Consider the following 14,526-nt stretch of genomic DNA (forward strand, 5'->3'; position numbering starts at 1 on the left):
ATCGTTGTGTATTGATCCTTGCTTTGAAATATACTACACCAAAACAAACTTTTAGATATTATAGAGTTCCTAACAAGAGATCTCCTTTGAAGAAGTTCTAAATCTATATTATTTGGTGAGTACATTGAATATTTTCTTTGAAATTAAAATATATGTCATTGTCATACGTCATTTAATATGATGCCGGATATGCACAGATTCTTATATTAAAAGTTAGTTTCTGTTCCATCCAAATTCATTTCCGATTAGCTGAGTTACAGCTATTTAAACAAAACTATTCGTTCTGTGATTGCCAACTCGTTTTAAAATCCCGACAGAAAGGTGTTTACCGCTGAATTTAAATGCCGGACGGAAAGGATTAATCAGGTTACTTTGATCAAAATGGTATCTCTCGATTCTGTCAAGTTAGGAAGATTACATTTTTTATGTAAACTTTCCACTAAAAGTAAGTAGACCCGTGTCCCAGTACTTTTGAGACTTTCCATTTTAAGTGGAAAAGGGAAGCATTTTCTATAATTTGAAAGCGATTTTACCTGTTGTTTCTAACTGCATCACACGGGGAAACGGTTAAGCAGTTTGAAGTGAATTTTTGAACATAAAGAAGTAGTTAGTTCCTACTCTGAGCTGGGATTTTTATGTTACTTTGATTTAAGGGCGCATCCTAGAAGAAGGAGTAGAGGAAGTTCAAAATTCATGTTTAAAAAAAAAAAAAAAAAAAAAAAAAAAAAAAAAACAACAGTATGTCACGAGCTCGCCAAGTCAGGAAGATTAAACTCGGTATATAAACTTTTCATTAAAAATAAGCTGGCATGTGTTGTAGTGTTTCTGAAAATTTTCGTTTTAACGGGGAGGGGGTGATTTTCTATGATTCCTTTGTTCACATTGATGTTGTCTGTTGTTTGTTTTCGCGTCACGAGAAATGCTTGAACAGTTTGAAATGAGTTTTAGAAGATATTTAGTACCTACCTCAAGCTGGGATATTATTATGTAACTTTCCTTAAAAGGGCGTAAGGGAAGGGGAAGGTAACTTTCCTAAGGAAAAAAGGGATTAAAAATTCATGCCAGAAATAGAATGTCTTACTACACTTTCATTGATATGCGTATCCTAAGGGGCAGACGAGGCTCAAACATTTTCCTTGAACCCAATTCTCTCCGTACAAAGAACGGGCACTTCAGCTAGTATGGAATCAAAAGTAATGCAGCTATATTTCCTTTGTTTTTGTTATATACTTGGGTATTAATATAAAGAGATAAAATGTCTTTTTCCATGTGCCAGTTAATTAGAAAAAGAGAACGCTTCACTTGAAAAAGGAAATTACTAAAGATACACTGTGTTCTCAACACTAACGGCAATCAGATCGTATCACATATCCCATCAGATCGTATCGTATCACATACTCCATCTCATTCTTCTTGCGTGTCAGATGGAGTATGTGAAACACAGTACAATTATTGTATGCTACAAAACCCCTTTAATCATAAAATATATTGTAAGAAACCAAACTGGCAATTGAAAATGAGAAAAAAAAAATCAATTTCCAACATTTCAGTTCTTAAAAAAAATCTAGAAGAACAACATCCATTCAATAGTCATTTTTTATCTCTGGCTCCTGAACTTGAGGTACTATCCCAGTATTTGCCCCACGTGTTTTAATTGAAACTCACGACGGCTGGCTCAGGGATTTGAATCGTAAGTTTAAGAGAGGATTTTATTCCTATTCTGTATTACGTAAAACTATCGACCTCTTTGTTACTCTACAAAATTGTGTACTTCCTTCTTGCTAGAAATCGAAATATAAGCGAGTGTCAATGGTGCAAAGTGTGTCCCATGAAACGCGTATGGGACTTCACGGATTCATTGTGTATTATTATTATTATTATTATTTGTTATTTCTAAGCTTAGTTCAATGTCTCATGATTATGTACCACGGCTAAGGGAGACTGTGATTATATGGATAATAATGGTGGCATGACGAAGCCAGCCCGAGAAACCAATGCACACGATGTTTGTCCACCACAAAACGGACTTGGCGGGAGCTGGTATCGAACTAGGAACCCGCGCCAGACATGAGCTACCGCAGTCTCATAAGGGAATTTCATAGTTTCGTGTGTACAGTAGAACATATATGTTTAAATGGTATATTAAGTAGGAATATGGCTTTAAATATACGTACAAAAATTAATAAAACCCAATTTTGCCAAATAAAACCCAATTTTACCCAATAAAATCCACTGGGCTTTTTTCTTTAAACCTGGGGTTTTCACAACCCTGCGTCACATTCTCACTAAAGGTATTCGCCACTCAGTAGACAATGTTCCCGTGAATTAATACATGAAACCATGAAATTTGTGCAAAGCCTCGGATACCAATTACTACTCCATCCGTCGTATTTTCTTGACCTTGTGCCGTCAAACTTCTTGTTTCCCAAAACTATCTTCCAGTTTAACGTCCCATGATCATGCCTTTTAAGCTAAGGAAGACGGATGATGGGAAGAATTGGTGGCATGAGAATGTGGGAGGAAATGGAAGTGCCTGAGAAACCCACGGACACGATGTTTTTCACCTCAAACTTAATTGGCCGGGGATCAAAAGGGAAAATCAAACTAGGGATTCCATGCACCAAAGGTAAGCGCTCTACCACTGAGCCACCGTGACCCCTTTGTTTCCAAAGTACAGCACTCCTTGAAAGAAAGGCGTTTTTCTTCAGATGCGGGGGTCATTTACGAAGTGAAGTACTGGTTTTCTAGCCACATTGACACGTTCACTCAGAGCTGTGGAAGCTGAAAAACTGGTTGGAGTACGTTACCCTGCATGGTAGTGTTGTAAATAAAAAAAAAACCGTTCGTATTTTTTCAGAATGTACGGTTTTTTAAGAAAAAAACATTTCCTCTCTTTTTTTCTAAATTTCGTTTTTTTTTTTCAAATAGTCATTTGTAATACATCTTACGTCTATTTAAGTATGAAATATTTTTATGTAGGTGTAATCACCGTAAAATTCAACATGAATTAAACGCTAGATACTAATACGCTACAAATATTATACAATTTACATGAATACCATACCTATTAACAATTCGGGTTTCAGCAGTTTTCATCAATATCAACTAAGAAATAAAAGTAGAAATGAAATTTTGTTTTTTCGTGAAAGCAGGCCTTTAATATGTACGATGCTAAAATAATGTCACAAACAGTATAAAATTCAAATAACTTGTGTAAAGGTAAAAACTAATACTAATTTGCCTAACAGTATTTTTCTAAATATCATATATAAATAATTTCTCGACTAGATATATATGATATGCAGAGCCGGCTCTACCATACCTGTAACACGTGCATTTGCATGGAGCGCAAGTTTGGAGGGTTCGGTAAAATCTGTTATAAGTAGAGACGGCATGTTTAGGCATTAAAAACTTGAAAAATAGGCAGGCAAATAGGCACTTACAAATTTTAAAAAAATAAGCAGCAAAATAGGCACTAAAATGTAACTCGAAATAATGAAGATAAATACTCAATACAATTTAAAAAATAGATTAGTCATAAATAGTGTTCAAAGAATATAGCAACATACTTGTTTGTTAATGTCTTCTTTCATTCTATATGTAAAGAACGAAGCTTGATATGTACTTGATATATATATATATATATATATATATATATATATATATATATATAGGGAGAGAGAGAGAGATTGCAATGTGCCATGTGCTTGTGTTATTTACAGTATATAAATTATATATATTTTCCAATTAAATCTTATTTCAAAGAAAATGCATAGAATACGCAACATTAGGCACTAAAGCAATTATTTAGGCAGTGAAGGGCGAAATAGGCAAAATAAAGTTGGCTTAAAACGAAACTATAATCCCGATACAAACTTTAAAACGTTATTTTTGATCATATCTTTAGCATTAAAGAATAGGCATTTTGCCTAACATCCGGTCTCTAGTTATAAGTATATTATTTAAACTAAATATTTCTTGTTGGAAACAGACTTCATGATGATGGTAGTTACATTTACTAAGCTCACCTATTTGAATACTACATTCATAAATTATGTTTAGGTTGCATTAGTTTAAGGTCACATGGACAATGCTAAAGCAAATGGTCGAATCAATCCGAGCACAAATTGCTTGATTGTTTTCAAATGCAAGAATTCAATTCTCGAATAGTAGCGAATATCTGTTCCATTTAGTAAGTTATCACAGTTTTGATATGACAATTAGTCTTCTTTTTGTCAGAAACAAGTTCCTTATCATTGAAGATAGAAACAACTTTTTAAAATAATGTTAACAGATGTAGAAAAAAATCAAGAAATAAAGATGAAAGAACTAGTTGCATTGGAATTGCAAACCGATACATTGAGATTAAAGCTCGATATTGAATTTTATAAAAAGGATTACCACCTTTCTTCTGCAGGTGTGTTTGCTTTATCTTTCACTAATATAATAGGTTAATATTTAAAAAAAAAAATACAGACACAACGGGATTGCATTTTTAGTATTTAAGCCTTTCTGAGTGCGACTACACTTCCCCTCCCCTTCGTTGTTCATGCTGGAGTAGCATACTTAAAATCATGACTTTTAAAATTTGTTCTTTCTGGAGAAAGGGGCAGGCGGAAAATTATGCCAGTTAGTAGTTGATAATAATGGCACTTCTTGTATATGTATATACAAGACATGAATGTAGGATGACTGAATTTGAAGTAATGCAGGGTGTTTCAAAAATAATATTAGGGTTTTGAAACTTTGTAGTATCTATTACAATTAACTTACAATTATAAATATTATATCAAATGAAAGAGCAACTCAAACAGTTTTGTACGCACACATGTATATGCATTGTTTCTTCTGTCTGCCGTTAGAAAGAGCAAGTAGCAAAGATGAAGACTGGAGAGCAGAAAGCTTTTTGTGTTTTAATAAAGACTGAACCTGTACAATGCAAACGTCTGTGTGAAGAATAATGAGACGCTTGCAACTACGTCCTTATCGTTTGCAGTTGCTACAGGTCTAAAGCATACAGACTACGGTTTATGTGCCAATTTCGCAAGTGAAATATTGCTGCATAACAATGAAGATTTTCTGGATCGTGTCGTCTCCAGTGATAAATCGACATTTCACCTTTCACCTAAGAGCTAATGTGAACACTCATAATGTTTGCATCTGGCCGTCAGCAAATCCCCAGAAGATGGTACAGTTGAAACGAGACTCCCCTAAATTGAATGTGTTTTGTGCCATATGGCGGAAGGTTTATGGGCCTTTCTCGCCTATCGACTAGATGCGTACCATATGACGAATGAATCTCACATCGGACACTTGTAGCAAAGACTTTTTGAGATGCTCTTTTACTTGATGCATTGCTTATAATTGTACGTAAAATGTAATAAGTACTACGAAGACTTAAAACCCCGATATTCATTTTGAAACACCCTGCATTTCTCACCAACAGTGTTGGAATTAAGATGTAAAAAAGAGAGAAAAAATTCTTATAAAGTTATTGTTTACGACAACGATATTATTATCAGTCGAGACTATAACTACAACAACAACACGGGTTAGTAGTAAAAAAAAAAATGTAATCAAATGTACACTAGGTGGCCAAAGTGGCACACACGGGTGTGTCACTTTTTTAATCCGCTCCTGTGTGGACACTAATTAAGATATCGGGATATTATTCTTGCCAAATATGGTTGGACCATAGTTTATCATATTAATTTCTTTTTCTTCGGGTGTCCAATTTCCTTCTCAAATTTCACCCGTCAAAAATTCGAGAATTTTCTAATTTCGAATTTCCTTTACTCCAGCCCTGGCCACGGCGAGCAGATAGTGGAAACTCTCCTCGTGAGCGCTCACGAGCATTCTACGTGCAAATACCATTGTTCGTACTTCGTGCATCTTCGAGTTTCGTCCTTAGAGGAGCGGAAGTGTTGTCAATCTTGGCGGTAATCACTAGCTTACCAAATAAAAAAAAGTATGTATGGTAACTGATTGCCATTTAGTGTAAAGTGTTTTTTACGATGTGGTAACCGTTAACTATAGACAACACAAACTTGTAACAGCAATCAAATGATAAACTATTTGGTCTAGGAATTAATTCGTGCGGGTGGACAAGAGATGGCGCAACGAACGGAGCGTCCCACAGTTCCGTGTATCCACACATGTGTTGCAAACCCCTGTCATCGCGTATCGTTCGTAGTATAGGGCAGTGGATTAAAGCGTCAACAACACCAGTTTGTAGTTAAGTGAACATGGCGCAATTTGTGCCTGATAAAGTGTTTTTGCGGGGTGTCCTGCTGCATTACTTTAACATGCAGAAAAGTGCGACTGAAAGTCATCGTATTTTGGTGGAAGTGTATGGTGACCATGCTCTAGCTGAGCGAACGTGTCAGAAGTGGTTTGCACGGTTTAGAAGTGGTGATTTCGGCTTGGCAGACCAAGAGCGAGCTGGACAGCCAAAAAAATTTCAAGACGAAGAATTGACAGCATTGCTCGAGCAGGATTCGTGTCAAACGCAGGAACAACTTGCAGCAGCATTAGGCGTTGATCAAACAACAGTCTCCAAACGCTTGAAAGCCATGGGAATGATTCAAAAGATGTCACATTGGGTTCCACATGAATTGAAAGACAGAGACGTTGAAAGACGAAAAACCATTTGCGAATTGCTGCTTCAACGACAGAGCAGAAAGGGGTTTCTGCATCGAATTGTTACGGGTGATGAGAAGTGGATCCATTACAAGAACCCTAAACGAAAAAAGGCCTGGGTGAAACCAGGTGAACCAGGTCCATCACAACCAAAACGAGATATTCACTGTGCAAAGGTTATTCTGTGCATATGGTGGGATATGAAAGGTGTGGTGTACTATGAGCTGCTGCAACCGGGAGAAACTATGAATGGAGAACGTTATCGACAACAATTAATGCGTTTGAAGCAAGCTCTGGCCAGAACACGACCAGAATGGGAGAACAGACATGATAAACTTATTGTTCAACATGATAACGCTCGCCCACATGTCGCAAAACCGGTCAAAACCTATTTAGAAAATGTCGGATGGGAAGTTTTACCCCACCCGCCGTATTCACCAGACGTTGCTCCTTCGGACTACTACTTGTTCGATTGCATGAACAACGATTTGATTGGACAGCGGTTTACTTCTTCAGAAGATATCGAAACATGGGTCTCTGACTGATCGCTTCCAATGATGAGGACTTCTTTCGCCCCGGAATCCGTACATTGCCTGACAGATGGGCGAAAGTGGTGGCTAGCGATGGACAATATTTTTCTTAAGGTATTTATGTATTTTGTGTTTGTACTACAGCTTCAATGTGTGCGTACCAACCGCACGAATTAATTCCTAGACCAAATATGTACGTTCCTTTTCTTCTTTTTTCTTTCCTTTCGTTAAAGAAGGATGTGGTGGAACCAAACCATCGCTTACATTTATAAAAGTTTTCTAGTTTGCCCAATGGAAAACCAGTTTTCAATATATATATAAGTATGTTACCGCCAGAATCCGAAATTAGGTAAAACTAGAATTTCTTAGTTAAAACTAGTTTTCTCAAAGCCGTTTCGAAACAACTAGCATTAACTAGCCAATACTAGAATTTACTATGTTAGTTAGGTAATTCTGGAATTAACGAAAAAGACTATATAATGTGAATCATATACAGTTTTTACTAGTTAAAACTAGTTCTGACCAAAATGGATCAGTTAACAGTGTTTCTGCAAGTTCGGACTTGCTCCTACTGGGAAAGTATTGTTTTGTTTTCTCTCAGTCTGTTCGGAGCCTTTGTAAAGTGAGCAGGTGCGTCTCTCTTGTCGTGGCTACGCGTGTGTTAGTGTTTCGGAAAGTGTGAGGTGATTATTCGTTGTAATGAGTCAGTCCGATAAAGAAACAATTTTGAAGGAAAGATTCTTCAAAGAAATTATTCGTTTGGAAAATGAAAAAGACAGTCACTATAATGCAATGACATTTACAGTAAACTTTTAGCTGAAGTTGAAGAGGCAAAATCTGCTGCAAAGAAAACACCTTTACAGTACAGACGTTTGAAACGGTTTAATGTTTTGGAAATCGGTGAAACAAAAAAACTGGTGTCGAATAGTGAGCCTGTGAAGTACTACTTACCTGCCGAGGAGGTCTTTGATGTTATTGAAGCATCACATGTTGCTGTGGGACACGGAGGTCGAGATAGAATGAAAGCTGAAACTTCTAGGAAATATGCCAACGTTACGACTCAAATGATAAATATTTTTCTGTCAATGTGTGAAACATGTCAACGGAAGAAAAGTATGAAAAAGAAGGGCTTTGTTTCTAAGCCAATACTTCACACAGAAATGAACAGCCGATGTCAAGTGGACCTGATATACATGCAAGCACACCCTGATCGTAAGTTCAAGTTTATCATGGTATACCAGGATCATCTGACGAAGTTTGTCTTACTGCGAGCGCTGCAAACCAAAAGAGCTGAAGAAGTAGCCTACCAACTGACAGACATATTTTTGACATTTGGTGCCCCCTGCATTTTACATTCTGATAATGGCAGAGAGTTTGTTAATTCTGTTATCAAGGAACTAACGACACTCTGGCCTGAGTTTAAGTTAGTCAACGGAAAGCCCAGGCACAGCCAAAGCCAAGGGTCAGTAGAACGGGCAAATCAAGATACAGAAAATATGCTTGCCTCGTGGATGCATAATAATAAAACAACAAACTGGTCAAATGGTCTCCGCTTTGTTCAGTTTATGAAAAATCGAGCTTATCATTCCGGAATAAAACAGTCTCCATACCGTGCGATGTTCGGCATTGAGCCAAGAGTAGGACTTACGACTTCAGCACTGTCATCAGATGTTCTCCAAATCATAAACGATGAGGACGACCTCGTGAGTATTATTGAGGACATGAATGAGCGCCTTAGTGAACATGAAACATTTGATGAAGGAGAAAATGAGGCTGGTCCTAGTGCGGTTGATATCACATCATCCAGGAAAGAAGCACGTGAAAATTTGTCAAAGCAGGCCAAGAAAATGAAACGTATCTCTGATGCCACCCATCCACCTGTTGAAGTGGGAGATAATGTCATAATACCAATCCCGAATGTGGACAGAGCAAAGGCGGATTTTCGGAATGTCATTGTGTAATATACCATTACAGTCTAGTGATATTATGTTTTTAATAGGAGGGTGCCCGAAATTTTTTGCACCGACTGTACTTGATGTTTAACAAAAAATTTCTGGCTGTTCATATAATTCGTAATATTGTTCATTATTCTATTTCAAATTAACATGGAAAACTGTTAAAAAAAAAAAAAAAAAAAAATTATTGGGAATTATAGTTTTGGGAATCAATATCTTTATTTATATTTTAAATTAGTTATAAGTCTTGCATATGTATATGTAAATGGATTATTACAATTCTTACGGTGTCAGTGCTATCCGAAAATATAGATCCACTATTGGACGGAACTTTCCAGATCAAATAACCAATCTAAAATTCGACAGAATTTTTAGGACCACCCTTCACCTCTCTTTTAGATACCTAGGTCCTTCTAAAATCTAGTTTAATCCAGATTTCACCAAATTTTATTCGTTTCAAAGCCCCACCGCCAAAATGCTTAGTTTTGATTGGCTGATAAACCCACGCTATGATATTAGGGCGCAATTATTCCATTCCAAGCCGGAAAATCTCGCTGACAACAGCCAGATTCGGATCGTCTAGCAGCAAAAACGTTGAAAAGGAGTGAGAAAGCTGCAAACAAGGTAACATTTGGATTTCATTAACACCTAAAATCGTTGGAAGTCTTTAGGAGCCAAAAAACTATTAAATTTCATAGTCAAAACTGGACTAAAAAAAGCTGAAATAGTAAATGCAAGATAGTTACGCCATGTTTTCATCTGTGGATCGCTATGGACAGGATTCAACAGTAGTGTGATTTCCGTCTTTCTTTTCTTAAAACCGGGTCTGAAGATCAGTGTTTTCCCCTCATATTTTCACCTTCCAATTTTCTTGCTAATTGAGGGTTACAAGACCTGTCCATTATAGATTTGTTTATGTAGTTAGTGAGTGATTTTTTTTTTAATTACATACATGGCGGTATTTAATTTTGTGGTAGTCAGTCCAGTAATCACAATGCACGTGTAAATTTCAGTAAGGGCTCCTATCTGACTCCCAAATTGGGAGTGCGGCTTCCAGCGGGATGAGTTGAACATTCAGTTTGTTCCGGGTTCCTGCCCCTTCAGGGCAGGGGTCCTATTGTTAGCTAATACTCCGATATGTCCCCTCAGGGCATCGATTAAACAGGTTGATTTCAAGAATATGATTTAGTAAATATAAGGGCCAGTTGGCCCTGTTCATTTCTTTCCTTTCGTTACCTTTCATAGAGCCGATTTAACATGGTAAAATCTGAATGATTTCTGTGTATATTTATTAGTATAACATGTATTAATGTAGTGTGTAGTATGAATGTGGCATGATGTGTCTTGTAGTTCGAGTAGTATGTGTATATTTGTAATGTAGTATCAGTGATAGTGATAATTAAGTGATGAAAGAGTGTGTTGGACAGTGTAGTATTTACTATGCGATAAATTTTTATTACTCCGTCATTAAGTGAACGTAATATAGTATAATAATTCCGTGTACAAGGTCACATTCAGTTGTTCAAGGGTTCATTATATCGTCGCTAGCCCTAGTGTCAAAAGTCAGTACTAACCGCCATTCTTCTGTCGAGGTGCTTAGTGATTTAGTTTTCGTGAAATTGACCTTTCTTTTCAAAATAAAACCTGGAAGGTATAATTCACAGCCTATATGGATGTACAGTTAGGTCAAGTGACCCAAAATTAATATATTCTAAAAAATTTCAACATTCTGCCTAGTCTAGAAATCTAAATATTTAAATAAATAAACAATACGTAAACTTTTAACAGAAGTCGGGCGATATGATGCTAGTTCTTCGCTTTGAAATTATATTAGATGTTCATTTTTCTTCGTGGCTGCAGAAGCTTATTGTTGCTGCAGAATTTCATAAACATTAAACATTATCGCAGATAATTCTATTTTCAGTGAACATACATAGGATTTTTTTTCTCTTTCTTCTTAATAAAGCTACCAGGTATTACATAGTATTGTGTGTGGGATGAAAGAGTCTTGGGTTCGAGTGAGGTTGTCGTGCGGTGATCGGAGCGGGAAATGTTTGTAGTGATTATAGATTTTAAAGTATTATGATGAAATGTGTAAATAGGCTGGGCGTAGATAGAGGAAACAGGGTGTTTGTAGAATATAGCGTCGTGGCAAATGAATATTAATATGAATATGAATATTAATAAGTATATGAATATTGTAGTAAATGAATATAGAATATAGGACACCCATATAGTTAAATATATAGTAGCCCAGTGAATACTTCGCCGCGTGTTGATATATAGATATTGAATAGATACGTGTAACTACAAACATCTCAGGTTCTGACCCCTGCACCATAATATCACGCGGACCGGAGGGCGATATATAGTCGGACTACGGTAATACTTTGTAGTTTTATGTGTCATAATAATAATCAACCATAGTAATACCATCTGATAGAATGGGTAGCATCATATAATCGCTGACTAGACATATTGAATATTAAATTGTGAAAAGACAGTGGTAGTTATACAACAGGGCTGTAGTGAATTATATTTTCTGGTCGGTTTTTAAAATAGAATATCCTGCTCCGTGAGATTTTTTTTTTTCCCCACGTTACCTACTCGGGCTAGCTTACAATGTTCATGGAGGCGACAGCTCTGACTGGGTACAGAATCAAAACAATTAGTTATTGAAATTTATTTTCGCGTACCCGGATGTCGACCCCTAGTCCCTTTAAGTATTTTCATTTCTTTTCTTAGTTTAATTGGACGAGGGAAATTAACGACATCCCAGACTGTGGCGTGTCTGCGCAGGGTAGCTATCGGTGAAATTTGGCAATAGAAATCACCGATCCAAAATTCAGTTTATTTAATTTTTTTTTATTTCGGCAAATCATTAGTTAGGGATATCTTAGATAATACTTCTATTCTAGTTTCATTACTGTCCTCGAACCTTCTTAGTTTTTCTAAGGGGTCGAATATTTTTTTTACTTAGAGATTTCAAAATTGGGGACGCAGTTACCTGGTCCCTTTCCCCCTCTCCTTTTATCCTGCTGGTCTGGGCCGGATACGGGGATCGGATTTCAATCTTACAAGCCAACTCTTGTGGGATTGGGATCTGATGGACACAGAACTTGCATCCTTGGCAGCAGGGCGCCCCTTGAGTCTACGTATTTGAGTAGACCGCCCTTTTTGGCATATTAAGAATATTTTGGCTATGGATTTTGTTGAGAGCGAAATTCGACTTCTAACTTTGTAGCGTTAGTTATTTCTCACTTAAGTCTTTGGCGCCCCTATTCTTAGTCTTCCTTCTTCTCTATCTCTCTCTCTGTCTTCATTTCTTCAAGTTTTTTTTTAATTTTTTCAACCTTCCCCCCCCCCCCAAGATTTTAAACTTGTTACTTACGATTTATTTAACGTACAACTCTGATCTGAAATTACCAGCTGAGACGTTGCAAGACACGATTCATGAATGGAATAGATAATGATTGGGTCCTCCATCACATTTTGACCTATCGCTGAAATGAACAAAGACTTAGTATTTGACGACACTTCGATTACGTTCTTTCACCGTCGTTCCTCAAAAGTTTTTTTTTTGTAATCCGTTGGTCACTTTCCTTTCTGTTTTGGTTTTCGATTACTTTGTAGTTAACCTGGGCCCAGAAATTGTATTTTGATTTACCTAGTTATATCTTTAGAAATGCTCTGTGTTACGTGCCTGCCTTCCGAAGTTTTTTTCTCCTTCATGATTTAAACACGAATTGATTATATAAAAGTTAAAAATTTATAGACGCGCGGTATCAAATAAAAGTTAATTTGTTTCCAAATGTAATGTCGGAAGTCATTTGTTTTGGGACAATGTTTGCAACCTTGTAAAATTTTATTGTTGGGGATGATTAATTTAAATGTGTGCGCATTTATTATAAATATATATATATAGAGAGAGAAATAAATACTTCGAAATATATGTGTAATTAGTATGTGAATATGATGTTAAAGTAAAAGTATGATATTAAATGTATTATGAATATATGTAAGAGCGCTCGTGTCTGTCCCCCTAGACGTGTATTGGTTGCTATAGTTTACCAGAAGTCTTCCGATGAATTTAAGAATGTAGATTTTGTTAAGAATACCGCCGTGCACTTAGGTAATTTTCCTTTTCTTCTGAATCAATGTAAGTGATAACCTCTGTACTTATATAATGGCATGCATTGAAAAAATATCGGCAGGTCTAAACGTAACCCACATCATAACAAATATTATCCCTGAACAATTAACCTAAAACCATTGTGGAAAGTGCACCTTGAATCCTTCTCACCTACATGTGTATCCTATGACTTGACCAGTTTTTTTTTATCCTCAATTTGAACCATCATACTCCGTACACCTGTGGAAGATCATTTTTTTTTTTAATCCGAACCATGTATAAACATATACGAAAGTGATCCTAATGAAAGGTCTCGTGAAGTGTCCCAGTGTTGGATAAATAACTTGAAATTATTCGATTAATAAATTTGGAAATAGACCGTCTAAGAGGAGAAACTTCCTCTAGTGAAAGTGATTTCCTCGAAATCTCTAGATGGGTATAGGCGTAGCAGTGTGCGATTGCAGATATAAACTGTTACCAGTTACAAACCAAATATAGACGACGAATGGTTTTGTAAACCAATAGATATATATATATACATATAGAGATATATATAAATGACCACAAACTAAGTTAAATGGAGCGAAACGTTTTGGACACTACGACTAGTGCGTGAGTTGTGATTTGGACGCTCGAAATTATTAATATTTTAATATCTCGACGTGAGGTAGAGACTCATATAAGTTTTAATACACCAAAAGGTTTTTTTTCTTTCCTCTTTGTCAATTTTTTTTTAAAGTGAAATAAGTGTCTTATTTGCGTATGTCGCAAATCATAATTTGTTTTAGCATGCCTAAGATATGATACATGTAATTATTTTTTTTTTTATCTTCTTTTTCATTTGTCAATACGATTGAATATATAAAAAATTACTAAAATATAATACTATGTACTCTATTAATATATAACCAAGAACTTGTGCTTTTAATATTTTCTTCATAATTATATGTTTGTCTTTTTTTTCACTATGAATGTAATAAACTATTTGTACCTTTGTAGTTAGTTGGTTTCCTTTAAACATATATACACTGTCCTGAGTGAGTGAGCGTGTGAATGCATGATAGATTTAATATAAGTAATTTTAGTGATATCATTTGTCATATTAACATCTGTAATATATGTGTCATGTTTTAATATATGTGTTAAGGTAAATAACCTAGGTCATGAAGGACCGTCACTAATGGTTTAAATCGGCTCGAGGAGTGAAGCAAAAATAGCAAGAATAAGCCTAAATACGACATCTTTCTTCCAGGAAGTTGAGACTTCGATT

At 36.0% G+C, this 14,526-nt stretch overlaps 1 protein-coding gene and 1 pseudogene across 5 annotated transcripts in view; one reads left to right on the top strand and one right to left on the bottom strand.

Moving 5' to 3' along the window:
* The window catches only part of LOC145690600 (uncharacterized), a 158,808-nt gene that overhangs the window by 16,647 nt on the left and 127,635 nt on the right, over nucleotides 1-14,526 (bottom strand). The window lies entirely within an intron of this gene.
* On the top strand, nucleotides 382-9,130 carry LOC145689433 (KRAB domain-containing protein 2 pseudogene; annotated as a pseudogene).

This window comes from Thermobia domestica, chromosome 7 (assembly GCF_964235325.1).
Source record: "Thermobia domestica chromosome 7, izTheDome1.hap1.1, whole genome shotgun sequence".
Taxonomy (NCBI): Eukaryota; Metazoa; Arthropoda; class Insecta; order Zygentoma; family Lepismatidae; genus Thermobia; species Thermobia domestica.